The sequence below is a fragment of the Geotrypetes seraphini genome, chromosome 13 (genome assembly GCF_902459505.1).
Source record: "Geotrypetes seraphini chromosome 13, aGeoSer1.1, whole genome shotgun sequence".
Lineage (NCBI taxonomy): Eukaryota > Metazoa > Chordata > Amphibia > Gymnophiona > Dermophiidae > Geotrypetes > Geotrypetes seraphini.
The window spans coordinates 54512477-54524525 of record NC_047096.1 but is presented as its reverse complement, the minus strand read 5'-3'; positions in this window follow the sequence as shown (position 1 = coordinate 54524525).

The following is a 12049-nucleotide window of genomic DNA, read 5'->3' as shown; positions in this document are numbered from 1 at the left end:
GGCCCACCCATCCCTACCCCATTACGCCCCAGTCCTACCTCTAATCCTGCCCTAGCCTCACCCCCGCTGCTTGCTCTGGTTGGGCAGGAGGGCATGCACGGATTCCCTTTTGCCCGACACAATTTCAGGGGAAGCTTTTCAAAACCTGGACAAAGTGCTGGGTTTTGTAAAGCCGTCCGGGGCCTCCATACATGTCCTCAAAAGGAGGTCCTGCCTGGGGAAATCCGGATATCTGGGAACCTTATCCTTAGGAATTAGCTTCTCTGTGGAATTATGTTGCTTTGAATGCGGTGCAAAGTCAGCCACTGTAAAAGCATCATAGCTTTTAGTTTCATTAGCTGTGGTCCATGTGTGTGGGGGCTATTTTTCTTGGATGTACAAAATGGTCTTTCATTATATAAATTATTATATTCCGATTTGGATACTCTAGGTTTAGCAGAAGGAAGCAGACTGAAAGCTCTGACAAACCCCATTGGACTTCATTAGTTCACATTCGCATAACCAAACTTGAGTTTTCAATCTCAGCTTTGGCCGAAACCAGGTGATAAGTTTCGGCTGCAGTTTTGGTTTCGGCCAGAGGCTTTCAAACAGTTTCGAAAGCAGTTTTGTTTTGTCTGAAACTGAAAAAAAACAAACCAGTTTTAGTCAGCCTCTCCTTGTTTTCTTGTTGCCAGTTATCTCCATAATTTTTAATGGAAAACATACTTTGGCCAATTTTGAATAAACATTTAAATCTAGGCATTTCTACATAAATGTAGAAAGCCAATTTTAGAAAGCTGGGATTTATACATGTAAGTCTGTACAACAAAGGCAATTCTGTAACCTAGGTGATTACATATACAGTAGATGTGCTTAAAATTGGGTGAATCCTATTTGTGCATGCAATTTAATTGAACGAGCCAATTGGCACCAGTGATTGGATGCTAATTGGCACCAGTTGGAATTCATGCATGCATCTTTATAGTCTGTTTTCTATAAAGATGCATACATTTCAGAGGTGCATCTTCCCCTTAGCAGATCCTCACTCAGCTCCTCTTCAGGACTCTGGTGAGACCTCATTTAGAATATTGTGTACAATTCTGGAGACCACACTTTCAAAAAGATAGAAACAGGAGGGAGTCGGTCCAAGGGAAGGCAACTAAAATGGTTGTTGCAGTGGCATAGTAAGTGAGCGGCGCCTGGGTCAGTGGCGCCCCTGCCCCGCCGCATGCATGCCTCCTTCCCTTTCCCTGTACCTTTTTAACTTCTCCGGGGTGAGCAGCCTGCCCACGTCGGTGTCAGCTCGCCCTTTGGCATCACTTCCTAAGCGCAGGTCCCAGAAGTGACAGCAGAGAGAGCGTTGATGCCGACATGGGCAGCAATCTCGCAGGCAGGCAAGGGGTGCACATGTGTGGCAAGGAGAGGAGCAGGGGGCAGAGAGGAAGAAAGGTACCGCGCTCTTACTACGCCACTGGCCTGATGATCTACCTCATCAGGCATGTACTTTGGCGGAAAGGCAGAAGAGGGGAGATGTGATAGAGATGTTTAAATATCTATGTGGCATAAATACACATAGACGAGCCTCTTTCATTTGAAAGGAAACTCCAGAGGAAGAGGACATAGAATGAGGTTAAGAGGTGATAGGTTCAGGAGTAATCTAAGGAAATACTTTTTTACAGAAAGGGAGGTAGATGCGTGGAATAGTCTCCCGGTTGAGGTGGTGGAGACAGAGACTGAGTCTGAATTCAAGGAAGTGTGGGACAAGCACATGATCTCTTAGGAAGAAGAGGAGATAGTGGATGCAGCGGATCAGCAGACTGGATGGGCCATTTGGCCTTTATCTGCCATTCTGTTTTTATGTTTCTGTGAAAAGAAGGGTCATGGACAGGTTAGGGGCATTCCTAGGATTAAGGCAGCTCCATGACTAATTTAGGCACAAGGATTTACACCAGATTTCAGTATCCAAATTTGGGCACCATTTATTGAATGTAGACCTATGTATGTAAGGGGGGGAATTCATCAATGGGTGCTAATCACGTTAGCACACACTCAATACTAAAGATACCCATTATATTCTTATGGGTGCCTTTAGCGTTTTGCATGCACTAACGTGGCAGCACCCATTGATGAATTCCCTCCTAAATGTTAATAATAATGTTATGTGCAAATGCGCGCACTTAGGGCCTGATTCTAAAAACAGCGCCTAACATGGCGCTCAGGAAAGCGGCACCTACCGCAGGTCATTCAAAGTTCGGCGCCATTTATAGAACCGTACCTAGTGGTGCCTAAAGCGAGCACCAGTAGCTGTCAAAAACATAGGTGCCGGTAGAGGAGACATGATTGAAACATTCAAAATACTAAAGGGATTAGACTTAGTAGATAAAGACAGACTGTTCACACTCTCCAAGGTAGGGAGAGCGAAAGGGCACTCTCTAAAGTTGAAAGGGGATAGATTCCGTACAAACGTAAGGAAGTTCTTCAACCAGAGAGTGGTGGAGAGCTGGAACGTTCTTCCAGAGTCTGTTGTAGGGGAAAACACCCTCCAGGGTTTCAACACTAAGCTGGGCAAGTTCCTGCTCATTTTAGAGCACTGGTCTTTGACCCGGGGGCTGCTGCGTGAGCGGACTTCTGGGCACGATGGACCACTGGTCTGACCCAGCAGAGGCAATTCTTATGTTCTTATATGAGGCCAAGGTTTTCTTGGCCTAAAGTACTTGCGCCTAACAATCCATGCCCGAATTCAACCGCTAGCCACACCTACTTTTCAAGCAGGCACCTCAGTGTATATCGCACCTACTGGAAAATTAATTTTTAAAAAAAAATGTTTTTTAATGGCGTTATTCAATTAACAGCACTGATTGAAATAATTAAAATATTAACTTAGGTGCCTAGATTGGCTAGGCATGCTGAACTGGGCACCTAATAACAGGTGCTTTTTATAGACTCATGGCCTTTCTGTAAATGTGTAAATGCTAGTGTAGTACCTGAGCTCTATTCTTCAAATACCCACTTAACTTACCTTGCATATGGCAGAGCCTAGCTGGTATACAGGTGGGCCTCCATCTTAATGCTTGCAGCTCACAGAATGCAGTAAGTTATCTGCGTCCCTGCTGCACTTAGACCCTCGTATTTTGCCAGCTGTATGACTAGCATAGGGCTGGTATAAGCGAGAGTACCTATATTTTAAGTGCACTAACAGCTGGTTATGCTAATGTTCTATGACAGAACCTTGGCTCTTAATAAATCTAAATATCTCAGGCACTTCAAAGCTATAAATTATTTTACAAAGAAAATTGCTACATCAAACATTCATAATTTAACAAACCCACCTCAATTAATCATAGGTAGAAACTTCATATCTTTCAAAAAATATTTGCTTTTAGGTTTTACAGAAGTAATCGCTCCCAATCATCCAATCCCACGTATTCGTAATTAATCTTGACCTACTCGAGCTAAGTTTTTGGTTGCAAATCTCATTTTAAAATGTACTGCTTTCTGTATCTCCGCCAAAGTCTTGCTCAAAACATGTCTCTACAACAGGGTGTGCCAGGTGTCCTCTTTTTATTAAAGAAGAAATCTGGTAACCCTAATTGTGGATATCCTGAAAATCTGACTGGCTAGGTGTTTTCTAAGGACTGTTGCAGTTGTCGCATCAAATGCGATCCGCCGCCTCCAACACTGCCTATCTGCTGCTATCCATATGGGTGGTACATAGTTAGTCTGGCATCTCCGTTGAAACCTGTCTGCCTTGGGAGGCCCTGCTGGTAGTGAACTTCCAACAGAATAGCTTTCAGCTTCTTAGATGTGTGCAAGCCCCAGTGGCACGACAAGTCCATGTACCATGACTGGAGATGGGAAAGCTACTGCCTTAAAATGTCCTGAACATCCTTGCAGTAATTATTTTTAGACAAAGTAAACCAACCAGATAAGAACGACTCTATCCCTTGACCTGGCCATATATCAGAAAGTAAAGTTCAAGTAGCCACAAAGCTGGTGGAGGAGACTGTAAGTGTTTGGCCACAGACAACCAACTAAGGGCTAGATTCACTAAGCAAACCGATTGTGTACCGATCGGTTTGCAACCCAATTTTACTCCGACCTGATTCACTTACCTCTGTGCCAATCTGATTCCGATCCGTACATGCAAATGAGGGGAACGGCGTGCAAAGTAGGCAGGGCCGCGATTCACTAAAGAAATTTTTGAAACCGACTGGCCAATCAACACAAAAAGCGACTGCTGGGGACCAGTTGCAAAGGTCCTTTCCGACTGTCCTCAGGCCTGAAATCCAAGCCCTGCAGCCCATCTCTGCCACTCTGCTCTCTGCTCTTTCCAGCTGAATTTTCCACAGAAATGCCCCATCCAGCCGAGCCCTGCTCTTGCCCTCCTCCTGCCGAGCCCTGCTCTTGCCGCCCCGACTCTCCTCTCTGCCGCCCTTCCCCGCAGTGTGAGCCCGTGGTTTTAAAGCAGGGCTGCACTGCAGGGAAGGCGGAAGAGAGCAGGAGAGTCAAAATTGCCTGCTTTTAAAAGCCGGGGATCGCCCTTCCAGAGCAGGAGAGTTGGGGCCATTGAAAAAAAACAAAGAAAACCCCCCCCCAGCAAAAATGAACACCGAACGCATGTGCAGACCATCTACAGGGAAAGCATATGGTTTGCGCAAGCGTCAGGATCGCACACAATCCGTGTGTTCCAATCGTCCTCATTTAAATTTCATTGTTTGGTGAATTGGTTGGGCCTGCACGGATCGGGCACGGAAACGAGGTTTGTGAATCTAGCCCTAATTGTTTTGTATCCACCTCAGGGTTTACCCTAGCCATAAAGGTAAAGCAGTGGCGTACCAAGGGGGGTGGGGGGAGCGGTCCGCCCGGTTGCATGCCCCAAGGGGGTGCACAGCTGGCCACCAACCAGGGAATAGGCTGCCGCCGGGGAAAGGCTTCCACTGCCGTCATCAGGAACAAGCCAGCCGAGTTCGCCCTTCTTTTCTTCCCTGAGGGGCCAACCAACTCTTGCCGCCCAACGTCAGTTCTGCCTGGCTGGCCCGGAACGTCCTCTCCGACGTTAGAATTGACGTAAGTCGGCAAGAGTTGGTCGGCACCGTGGGAAGAGAAGCAGGGCGAACTCGGAGCCGGCCTGTTCCCGATGGCGGCAGTGGCAGCCTATTCCTCAGTGGCAGTGGCAGCATTTTCCCAATGACGGTAGCATGGGGAGGGGAGGGAGAAAGAAAGAAACGGGGGGGACAGGGAGCCAGAAAGAAAGGAGGCAGGGTGAAGCAAAGAAAAAGAAAAAAATGGGGCACGGAGAGAGAGAGAGTGGCATGGGGGAGAGGAGGGAGAAAGAAAGAAACGGGGGGGGGGACGGGACAGGACAGGGAGCCAGAAAGAAAGAAGGCAAGGTGAAGCAAAGAAAAAGAAAAAAATGGGGCACGGAGAGAGAGAGAGAGAAAGACAGACAGAGAGAAAGAAAGGCATGGAGAGAGAAAGAAAGAAGGGGGCAGGGTAAAAGAAAGAAAGAAATGGGGCACGGAGAGAGACAGACAGACATAGAGAAAGAAAGGGGGCATGGAGAGAGAAAGGAAGAAGGGGACAGGGTGACAGAAAGAAAGAAATGGGGCACGGAGAGAGAGACAGACATAGAGAAAGAAAGGGGGCATGGAGAGAGAAAGAAAGAAGGGGGAAGGATGAAACAAAGAAAAAGTTGGGGGAGGGAATGAGGTCTGGAGGAGAGGAAGCATACAGGAGGCTGAAAGAAGGGAAGAAATATTGGATGCACAGTCAGAAGAATAAAGTGCAACCAGAGACTGATGAAATTACCAAACAAAGGTAGGAAAAATGATTTTATTTTCAATTTAGTGATCAAAATGTGTCCGTTTTGAGAATTTATATATGCTGTCTATATTTTGCAGTATGGCCCCCTTTTACTAAACCACAATAGCGGTTTTTTGCACAGGGAGCCTATGAGCGTCGAGAGCAGCGTGGGGCATTCAGTATAGCTCCCTGCGCTAAAAAACACTATTGCAGTTTAGTAAAAAGGTAGGGGGTATATTTGTCTATTTTTGTATAGTTGTTACTGAGGTGACATTGCATAAAGTCATCTGCCTTGACCTCTTTGAAAACCCGCGGAATATAAATGAAAATTAACATTTTCTCTGCGTACAGTGTGCTTTGTGTTTTTAAAATTTTATTGTTGGTAGATCATTTTGATTTGGCCACGAAGGTAAGGGGGAGGGAGGGAGGGGAGTTGCTGAAAGACATCTAGTAATCCTTGCAGGCTTGACTGTGCAGGGAATTATTTTTGTAAAATCATGTTTTGTTATGTGATTGGCATTATTTAGACTTTAATTTCTATGAATGAATAGAATGAAAATGATATAAAATTACTTGCTTGTTTATATGTGCATGCGCTGAAGGAAAGTGGAGAGAGAGTGGGCTGAGGACGCTGAAGGGAAATGGGGAAGAGAGAGTGGAGAGAAGACGCTAATTTATAAATTGACAATTGTACAGAATATTGTTTCTTTTTATACTATAATATAATAAGTTCAATATAAAACAATTCAAGGCTTGTGTGGATGGAATCAGGTGGTTTGCGGGGATGGGGACCGAGCTTATGGGGATAAGTCCAATAAAATGGTGTTCTTATTTCTCATTATTTGTTTTATTTTTATTTGTTAATTTGTAAAGTGGTGATTGTTATGTATCATTTTTTTCAAATTTACATCTACTGTCTTTATATTTTTAGAGTATTAGAGGACATGTAGACATGTATTACTGTTTTTGTGGTGTTGTAGTGTTTGGCGGTTCAGTTTAACTTTGTCTACATATTTCTATTTTTAGTTTGAGATTATTCCATATTGGGCGAGGATGTATCTGTCTGTGTGTATGAAAGGGACAAGGCTTTCTGATAGCATCGACTGTACAGGATCAATTGACCATGCAGGATCTGGCTTGTTTAGTTTTACAATGTATGTGTTGGTGTTCTAGTGCTCACTGCAGTATTTAAGATGCTGCCTTTTCCTATGTACACTTTTGTTGTGCAATATGTGGATTGTTACTAAAATGTGTAAAAAAATGATGGGCCTTGGATGTCACATATGCTAGGTACGCCACTGAGGTAAAGTCAAATTAATGCTGTCGTATTACACCAGAAATGGGAAGATTAGGTGGACCCAGGGGCCCTGGATCTGTAAGTATATGCTGTTTACCCAATTATTTGAGGAAAGGAAGCTTCAGAGTACAGGGCTGCCATTATTACTTTCATTAGCAATAAAATAAAATACATTTCAAAAAATAAAGAAAAGAGTTTGTGACAAAGAGCAGAAGAAGACTGAAGGTCTGTTGATTCATATGAATCTAATGTATGATCATTGTATACATTATAAAGTTTGAAATATCAATAAAGATTTATTAAAAAAAAAAAAAAAAAGAATATAGCATAACTGGAGAGAAGAAAACTGACAGCATATCTCTTGCAACATTATTAAAATATAGACTCCCTAATAAGAATAGTTATACAATGGAAGAGAGTTTTCCCATTAATCTTGCATAGTGCTGATGAATAAAAAGCGAAAAAAAGGCACACCAGAAACCTTCAACCTGTCGTATCTACCTAGGAATCTCATCTCTTGTTAACACACTATTATAATCCTCTCATTAATTTGAACAAAGAACCCTGTCAGGAAGCAAGGCTTTTGCCAGACCCTGGAGGGCTGTCCTTCAGCAACTGAGAAAAAGAATAATCGTATGCTTTCAGCAAAATTATTTGGCTAGTTGTTAGCCTGGATCTTCAAGGCATTCCCAGTGCTCTGAGGTTGATGGGACAGGAAGCAGGGACACAGATCATTTAATGATGGAGACACAGCAAGAATACCAAAGAGAACATTAGGATAGAAAAAAATTGTGCCATTAGAAATAAAAAGTAAACAGATCTTAATGCATTGCAGCTAAAGTCCTTTAGTTTTCCTGTAATGGGACAAACTCCCATTTACCATACATAAAGACAAATTTTAGATAGGTCATGGAGGAGGGAATTAAAACATCCAGGTTAGGATAGGCTTAATTCCCACTGTATTTTACAAAAGGATCTGCCAAATGTAGAGCTTTATGTACAATACCTAGAAGCCTGCAAGCAAATATGCAGATCATGTCCAGCGAGAGCAGCGAGTTTATATAAAAGCTCTAGTTAAAAAAGAGTGTTCCAAGTTCTTCAAAGGAATATCACAGCTCCTGGATGCAGCAACCCAGATAGGGAGCCCCAAGCCAAGCACAGGCACAGGTCCCAGATGTGATGTCAGAGAGCGCCAAAAAGGCACAGGGGAAGGCAAGAGGCACATGCAGGGATCGGGGAGCGAGCTTATGAGCAAGCGTGCGGGGCAGAGAGAAAGAGGGGTCCTAATGTGCCCTTAGGAAGACCACGCCCGAGGCAGACCGCACCCCATGCACCCCCGTACTATGCCACTGGGTAGCAGATTACAAGGAAGAAGAGGATCTTACAAAGAAGACAAGAGCTCTACCATCTTACTCTCCATATTGGACTTCTCTTATATACCAATGAAGGCCCTCCCCTGGACTCCCCTGACATACAGATGATTCCCCCCCCCTCCCCTTTACCTTCTGATCCTCTGGATCTTACTTGGGTGTCATTCGTTTCTAGTGGGAGGACAGGAATGATTTCCAGATGCTCCTGAGGGATGGAGCCCAGGTTCATAATGGCATCTCTTACCCTCTAAGCAAGGGGTAGGGAACTCCGGTCCTCGAGAGCCGTATTCCAGTCAGATTTTCAGGATTTCCCCAATGTATATGCATGAGATCTATTTGCATGCACTGCTTTCAATGCATATTCATTGGGGAAATCCTGAAAACCCAACTGGAATACGGCTCTCGAGGACCGGAGTTCCCTACCCCTGCTCTAAGCCAACCTTTCCCAACAGTCCTCAGGGCATACCTTTGTGTTTGTGATATCCTCAATGAATATGCATGAGAAAGATTTACATGCTCTGCCTTAAGTGCATGCAAATCTAACTCATGAATATTCATTATGGATAGCCCCAAAACCTGATGGGACTAGGTGTGCCCCGAGGAATGGGCTTTCTAGCTTGCTTTTTGAAGATATTGCGAGTGTTTTTATTGTAATCTACTTAGATATAGGTGAGCTATACATTTTTCTAACTTAATTAATGGATCAAAACAGTTATATAAATGTTCATGTTGTGGAACAGCAACACACAGTGCATAAATGTTTATTTTTCCCAGTCCTGTGACAGATCTCAGGATCTCCTGCTAGTTTTTCTTTCAAAGGGACATCAACCACCGAGGAATCGCTGCTCAATAGGTAGTGTCATAGTAAGGGAGGGGCAGGGAGGGCAGTCTGCCCCAGGCGCCATCATGGTAGGGGCGCTGGCACCCCTTCCCCTCTCCGCCCTCGCCTCTTCCCACTCCTCCCCCTTCTGCACGCGTGACCCCTTTCCTTTCCCCCATACCTGCCGCAAATAACAACTTCATGGTCCTCATGAACGTATTGGATCCCACTGATATCACTTCTGGGTGCTGTGCATCGGAAGTGACGTCAGAGGAAGTGGGCGCGGTTGCGAGGAGCGCGTTGAAGTTGTTGGCGGTGAACAACTAGAGGTATGAGGGAAGGGGGGTGCAAGAGGCGGGGGGCAGGGAAGGAGGGGGAGCAAATACAAGGGCAGGGGAAGGGTGCCACCACCCTGAGCACCAATCTCAATAGGAGCACTCTTCTGAAACCTAGATGGGCCAGGTAGATCTGTTCGTACACAGACGCGTATTTCCTTTCTGAAAGAGAAAAGAGATATTCATTTATTGGGCCTTCTCTAATTCAGCCTAATCCACTCCCAGAACATGCCCCCTTCCCATTTTAAATATACAGTGTTCCCCCGCAAATTTGCGGTTCACGAATCGCGGACTCGTTCATTCACGGTGTGCGCCGACCACCTCTTCCTGTAGTAAAGTTGGGCTATACCAATCAGGAGCTGTGTGTCAAAGCAGCTCCTGATTGGTGTAGCCCGACTTTCCTACAGGAAGAGGCGGTCGGAGCAGAATGCGAGTGATTTTCTTCACCTGCCGGCGCTCCAGCTGCCCTCTCCTGCCTTTTGACAGGCGAAAAATTGCATTTGCGGTTTTTCAAAATTCACGGGGGTTCATAGAATGGAACCCCCGTGAATTTTTGGGGGAGTACTGTTTATACATATATCTCTGCTTGGTAAAATCAGGACTTAGACATTTATGCAATATGAATGTCTAAGTGCCTATGTATGACACGTCTAAAACATGAATGGCACTAGTGGTATAGCGAGGGTGAGAGGCACCCAGGGCAGTAGTGCCCCTCCCGCACCTTCATCTCCACCCCCTCCTTCCCCCGACCCCAGCCAAACACGCACTCCCCTTCCTTTCCCCATACCTCTAGTTGTTCACCGCCACAACCAACAACTTCAACATGCTCCTCTCGACCACGTTCTCTCCCTCTGACGTCACTTCCTATGCGCGGCACCGGGAAGTGATGTCAGTGGGAGCTGATGTGGTTTCGAGGAGCACATTGAAGTTGTTATGAAGGAGTCTGGGACTGGTTTTCCTAAGTGTTGAACTAAGTTTTCTCCTTAATAACATGCTGAATTATGTTTAATTGCAGACCTAACTTATCTCATGTTCTAACCTGCCTGCACTGGGTGTTGTAGCTGGGCGTTTTAACTCCTTATGGTTATCTCAGCATGCATGATATTGTATTCCGCCCTGCTGGACATGTAACAGAAAGACTGCAGGGCTTAGATAAGTGACCTGCTAGTGACCTGCTAGTGTGAGCTTAGGACCAATGATTGTTAAGAAAAGTAACACATGAGAAGTTTTTTCTAGAATTCAGTTGTATAGCCAGAAAATTGAATAAATATCACTGTAATTTCCTGATTCTGGGACTTCTGAAGCTGCCAGCTTGGGGGCTCAGGAGTCGCATATGCTGAAAAAAACATCTGTGCTTTCTTCAAGTCTATAAGTTTTGTGGCTGACCAAAGTGGCCTTTCAATTATAATAATAATAATAATAATAACTAGACATACGGGGGAAGGGAAGGGGGTCACGAATGTGGTGGGAGGAGGAGTGAGTACAGGCAGGAGGCAAAGAGGAGGAGGGGTGCTGGCGCCCCCACCATGATAGCGCCCAGGGCGAACCGCCCCCTGCCCCCCCTTACTATGCCACTAAATGGTACTTCTAGAATAAGCATTATTATCATTTTATGAATCAAAGGAGTCCTTTTACTAAGCTGCAATAAGCACTAATGTATGCTTAATGCAGGTTAAAAAGGTATTACCATGGGATGGCTCAGGCATCCTGCTTTGGAATTGACGCATGCTACCCAAGCGCTGAAAAATTGGCTTTATCTTTTAGCGCTGGGAGCATGTTTGTAGGTGGAGAGTAATAATAATAATAATAATGTATTCTTATATACTGCCAAACCATTAGTTCAAGGTGGTTTACAGCAAGAAAGAACTGCACAAACAGTGAATTACTGTACTTACATAAGCATATCAAAATTTCTCAGAAAATACAAAATGGCAATTAAGTCACATATTTATCAAACAGATACGTTTTAAGAATTTTTCTAAATAAATAATAAGACCGAGCTTGAGGAATAAGCGTACTCCAACATGAATTCATTGCACAAGCCTGAAATGCAAAAGTTTTTCCTAAGAATCTCTTATAACGACATGCTTTTACTGATGGAAACGTAAACCAGTATGTTTTTTGTGTATTTTTATTTGAATATTGAATATATTGAGACCCAAATAATTGAATATATAGAGAATATATATTGAATTGAATATATAGAGACCCAAATAATCAGGACTACTCAAATCAAGTCACTTCACAACCAATCAAGATGACCTTTATTATATGCAATCACTGTGGTGCTTTAATTCCAAGACATACTATTTGGAGGCTTAAGGCTTGCCCCATCTGTCTTCAACTTGCTAGTATTAAGGAGGAGCTCTATAAACTTAAACAGGAATTGAATACAATTAAAGCAGCTTCCATCACTCCACAAAATCATACCAACTTACCACCTCTA